Here is a 6,301-nt window from a genome sequence, read left to right as displayed (position 1 = left end):
TATAGACCACACTTAAAATATTAAAGATCTCAAATTCTTTAATTTTAAAATGAACCCAGGTGACAGCTGCATATGATTTATATGTATACAACTTTCCTTTTATGTTTGGCATTGGTGTATAATTCTTTAGCATCTTTATTCCAGACCTTGCTTCAGTGATTAGATTTATGAGGGTAGTAAGCAGTGTTCTCTCCACCACTGAAGGTTGAAGCATTGCTTCCTGTTCTGGCTGGATAAACACAATTAGTTTGGAATGTTCTGGATTCCTGTAAGAAAGGGAACTGAAATGTTAAAATAAAATATGTATTTATCCAACAATGAGAATTCTGGAGAGGAATAAATCTTTGAATATGATCCACAAAATGTACGTGCTGAAATATCCTCTCTATTAAAGTGAAGGGATGTAGCATACACAGAGTTCATAGAAAATGAGCTTCAGCAAACCAGTGTAACCACATGCAAGTCTCATGTGATGGTGCTCTCAATCACAATGTTAGAAGAGGCAGGTCTGAGCCACAAAGTTTGGATCTACAATCAAATCCAAAGTGTCCCCAGAGTACAACTAGTACTACAGAAATTCATAGATCTAAGTCAAAATGAGATCAGTTTTAATTTTTGTAGGTAGAAGATTACTGTATTTCAGAGACCTAGCTTTATATAAGACATTAATACTTATTCTGGCAGGGCTGAATACACACATCCACAAGGGTTTTTATGACCACGGATGCAAGATGGAGATGGGTGGCATTTTTGATAGCCCACAGTGACAGCTAAGTGAGCAAAACACAGAATTAAAAATGAAGAATCTATTGATTAAACAAGTCAGTCATGTTGACCTTAAAGTAGTTTTTAAAAAGGAAATGTTTCTTTCCCCAAATATACAATACAAAACTTAATACAGTTATCAATATATGTATTTCTAGCAATTACATTCTATAGGCTAGATTTCAAAAAGATATCTATGATTGTGCAAACAATTGCCCTAAATGCAGATTTCTAACAGAGCATGTATGTTTTGACAGGAAAGTTTATTAAAACCACCTTTGAGATTTGATCCTTTATGTCCAAGACCATAAGGTGTGGCAGTATTTCAGGGTAGAAGAGTCACTCAGCTGGCAAACATCAATAATTAGTAAATGCAACTGGGGGAGAGGGGAAGGAAGCTATGCTTGCTGTGTGTTGCACCTTAACTGCAGTGGTCTTCACAACACCACTGTCATGCTCTATTATGTCAGACAGTGCTTGAAAAGTGTACTTATTCAGTGATCAAATGAAGTACCCAGTGTGAAAAACACCTTACGTTGCCATCACCCAAATGCTACACCCACACAAAGGAATGAGGACTAACACAGAAATAATACAGTTGTTCCCTGCTTTGTGTGTGTGCACATTATTTACTTAATCAACTTTCTATTTAATTTTTTTTTTTATGTAACAGTGGTTCCAACAAAGATGGACCGGCTGGATCTGTTACTTGTCCTCATTAGCCCCCTAGCTGATATGTGCCCAAATGGGTGTGTCAGAAAAACTGACTCGAAGAAACACTCTAAAGGGAACTGTTAGTCATCTTTATTTTGTATACCCAAGGTCTGCCATACAGTCTGTTTTTCAATGCTTCCCACATGCATGGAAGATGGATTGCAAAGGAAACAGATTGTGCTCTTTATGCTGTACAAGACAGCCTCAATGTTAGTTTTTCCAAAAAGCTATTTTCTGCTTTTTTAGTACTAGAAATATTGAATCCTAGTTTTCCTGTTTTAATAGGGGACTTTAACAAAATTTAAATTGAGGCCTACTTTATACTTAAAGACTAACCAAACATTTTTTGTTTCCTTTGCAATTCACCTTTAACAGCTACCTTCAAAAAAAATTTTATATTTTTAAATAAACATTACCACTGCTTTACAAATACTTTCAAAGCAACTGGATCAAGTAAGTAATGTGTATCTTTTTTTAATCCATCAAGAAAGTGAAACAAAATAATGGTAATAGTATAGAACATAAGAAGCTTTAAAGCTTTAGCTTTAATTTCTTTCCTGCCTCATTCTCCCCAATTGATTCCATTCTAGTGCTTCCTAACTCAACTCTATTTATTGGCAATGTCTATTTATTTCTTTACATTTTGGGGGGGTGAAGCAGGAAAAATCGTATAGACAAATACCAATTAAACGTCCCACAAAATGAAAACTATTGGTAATGGGAATACTTGTGTCTCTGAATAGATGTGGCTTATACTAGAAATGCAGTTAACAAACCTTAGATTTAGCAACATTGATCTGTAAGATTATCATTTATCTAACAAAGTAATAGAAACAAATTCATCACCCTTAGCAATTTAAATCTCATAACTAACATGCAATTCAGGAGGAGTGTTACTACAGAAGAAGTAGTCTCTTACATTCATGGAAAAAGATTTATAATACAGCATGCTTCTAAAGTAGGTATACACCTCACAAAACTGCCTGTAAAAAGATTTGCAAAACATTTTTTTTTCTTAAAAGTTAGTGTACATAAAACAAAATGAGATTAAGCTACTACTGATCTTCTAAGAATGAGGTTCAATCCCACTATTTACTTAAAATTGAGTAGTACGTAAATCTGCAGCTAATCCCATAGTGTGCATTTTTATTTCAATGGGACTATGGGTGGAACAAGGTACTAAATGCGAGTAGGAGGCAGAATGCATCTTATAATGACCAATAAAGAACCTTCCAGAACACAGCCAAAATAGATAAATACACAAAAATTGTTTATAATTTACAATTAGTAGTAAAGATACCTCCATCATATGTTTTAATGCATACCACACCAACAAAATCTCTTGATGAAATCAATCCCATACCATAATTGTATGTAAGACTGATGTATACCAGTGTCCAGCAAATACAGATTAAAACTATTAATTTTACTTAATTGGCAAAATATTATCTTGAATAGTGGGATGTAACAATATTTGATTTTCACTTGAAGCAGTACTTCCTAATAGATGGAGCACTGTACTGGGACTCAGAAGACCTGGATTCTATTCCTGATTCTGCCACTGGCCTGCAGAGTGACCTTAGCCAAGTCACTTCACCTCTCCGTGCCTCAGTTTCTGCATCTATAAAACAGGGATAATGATACTGACCTCCTTGATAAAGTGCTTTGAGATCTATATTGCTGGAGATAGGAAACTGAGTGAGATGGGCCAGGGCCATGAGGTGGCACCAAACATTCTCTGTCAGGTGCTTGGCTGTCTGGTTCTTGTTCACATACTCAGGGTCTAACTGATCATCCTATGTGGGGTTGGACAGGAATTTCCCACCAGGTCAGATTGGCAGTGACATTGGGTTTTTTTTTGCTTTCCTCTGCAGCATGTAGGTATGAGTCACATGCCAGGATTTTCTGCCTCCATTATTCCTGCTATTGGAGGGGCTTTGCGCACTGGTGTGCCTTTGTCTCTCCGATTCTGACTGTGGCATGAATTAGTCTATTCTCCGATGACTTGTAATACTTTGGTCTCATTTCGATTGTTGGGTTTAATGTGCAGGTATTGGTGACCTATGACATACAGGAGATCAGACTAGATGATCTACTGGTCCCTTCTGACCTTAAACTCTGACTCTGCAGATAAAAAGTGCTACATAAGAGCTAGGTATTATTACAGTAGTTTGTATATGTAGATATTGCTGATGTCTGCTTAAACTTTAGCACAGAACTAATAGGTTTAGTGATTTGTAATTTAAGGAAAGTTTGTGTGTAGTTTTCCGAGAGCATTAAGAATCCATGCATTCACTCCCATTCCTTGGGGGCTGGATTCATTTAGGTGTATACAATCTCAGTAAATGCATATACAAAGCCCTGATAAATTAGCATTCAAAATACACAATACCATATGTGTAAATTTAATAAAACTTTTCCAGCCCCACCAGTCCAGGAGAAAGATGGGCTTGATAGTGTGACTAAGTTTAACACATACAAACCATAGCAGACCAGTGGGAGGGAAATGGGAAAAGTAATGATAGAGAAACCAGGGAAAAAAAGCAGTAACATCAGTGAAACAGATGGTTTTCAAAAAGAAAAGGAGGACTTGTGGCACCTTAGAGACTAACAAATTTATTAGAGCATAAGCTTTCGTGAGCTACAGCTCACTTCATTGGATGCATGCAGTGGAAAATACAGTAGGGGGATTTTATGTACAGAGAGAACATGAAACAATGGGTGTTACCATACACACTGTTATGAGAGTGATCAGGTAAGGTGAGCTATTACCAGCAAGAGAGGAAAAAAAACCTTGTCGTGATACTCAAGGTGGGCCATTTCCAGCAGTTGACAAGAATGTGTTAGGAACAGTAGGGGAGAAAAATAAATATGGGGAAATAGTTTTACTTTGTATAATGACACATGCACTCCCAGTCGTTATTCAAGCCTAATTTAATGGTGTCCAGTTTGAAAATTAATTCCAATTCAGCAGTCTCTCGCTGGAGTCTGTTTCTGAAGTTTTTTTGTTATAATATTGCCACTTTTAGGTCTGTAATCGAGTGGTTTTTGAATGTTATAATTCTTGACGTCTGATTTGTGTCCATTTATTCTTTTACGTTGAGACTGTCCGGTTTGGCCAATGTACATGGCAGAGGGGCATTGTTGGCACATCACATTGGTAGATGTGCAGGTGAACGAGCCTCTGATAGTGTGGCTGATGTGATTAGGCCCTATGATGGTGTCCCCTGAATAGATATGTGGACATAGTTGGCAACAGACTTTGTTGCAAGGATTTTCTTTTTGCGGATATAGACTAACACGGCTGCTACTCTGAAACCTGTCAGATGGTTTTCATTCACCTGGTCATTGTATACATAAATATATGAACACCTTGGGTCCTATGCTCAGAGCCATATGCAAAGCCTTCTCCTGAAAGTAACTAGATATAAAGGTAGGCTAAATGCAGAGCTGATCCTCCTCTTCAGAGACTGTTTATCACATATTTTGTGTTCCTAACTTTTAGTGAGATTGGCACTAGATCTGAAATCAAAAGTGGTCCAAACAGGTGCTGCTGTGCTAGTACAATACAATACCAAATCAATCACTAGGTTGTCCACAGTATCTGAAATTTGGCAGATCTCAAATATCAGCCCAGCATCCAGTTAAATTTCAAAGAAAAGGACTGAGAGGAGTAGTCTAATTGGTTTTTATTTTATCCAATGTCCAAAGTGCGGCTGTGCAAGCTTCCCCTCATTGCCCCTCTAATGTGCCTCTCCCCTGAAGCAGAGGGATCTCGTTTGATGTTCTTCTCTGTCCACTCAATCCTTGGCATCTCTGAGGCTGTCACCAGTGGTACAATTAAAAGTATTCATTGCAATGTGTGAACCCTTGTCTACTGAGAAATGAGCAGAGATCGTTGAAGCCATTAGGTAATATTTTTAGTCACTGTCACCATTCATACATTATACTATAATGCAATGTTTTCCAAACTGCGGGTCATGACCCAGTACTGGGTCACAGCATGTAAGGAACTGGGTCGCCTTGCTCTGGTCAGCACCGCCAACTGGGACGCTAAAAGTCCCGTTGGCAGTGCTGCCCAGCTAAGGCAGGCTAGTGCCTACCTTTTCCAAAGCTGCATCCCGGAAGCAGCCAGCAGTGGATCCGGCTTCTAAGCAGGAGGGCCATGGGGCTCCGCGCGCTGCCTCTGCCCCAAGCACCGGCTCCGCACTTTCTTCAACTGGGTCCCCAGAAAAAAAAGTTTGAAAACCACTGCTATAATGGATCATAAACTGCTCATAAGTCAATAATGTGATGCACTTGTGAAATGGCTAATATTCTGGGGTATATTAACAAGAGTGTTGTATATAAGACATGGGAGGTAATTGTCCCACTCTGCTTGGCAATGGTGAGGTCTCCGCTGGAGTACTGTGTCCAGTTTTGGGTGCCACACTTTAGGAAAGATATGGATAAATTGGGGAGAGTCCAGAGGAGAGCAATAAAAATGACAAAAGGTTTTGAAAACCTGACCTATGAAGAAAGGTGGGAAAAAAATCTAAAAGTTCTTCAATCATGTTATGAACTGGAAGAAACAACTTTACAATATTAAATTGTCATTATTTGAGCAAGCCATTTTACAACCAGGGACAGCATGGAGATGTCTTTGCATTTGCTGGATTGATTTAAATTTAAAAAGCAAGTGAGTTATTCTACAGCTAATTCATTCTTTTCCCAAATAGCATTACATTCTTAATGACATAAAAGATTTTTTAAAATGTGTTTTATAAAACTATTAGGTTGGATCCTGTAGTTTAAATATACATTTCCTTTATTGTAGTCATCC

This window comes from Caretta caretta, chromosome 5 (genome assembly GCF_965140235.1).
Source record: "Caretta caretta isolate rCarCar2 chromosome 5, rCarCar1.hap1, whole genome shotgun sequence".
Lineage (NCBI taxonomy): Eukaryota > Metazoa > Chordata > Testudines > Cheloniidae > Caretta > Caretta caretta.
This window is presented reverse-complemented; position numbering follows the sequence as displayed.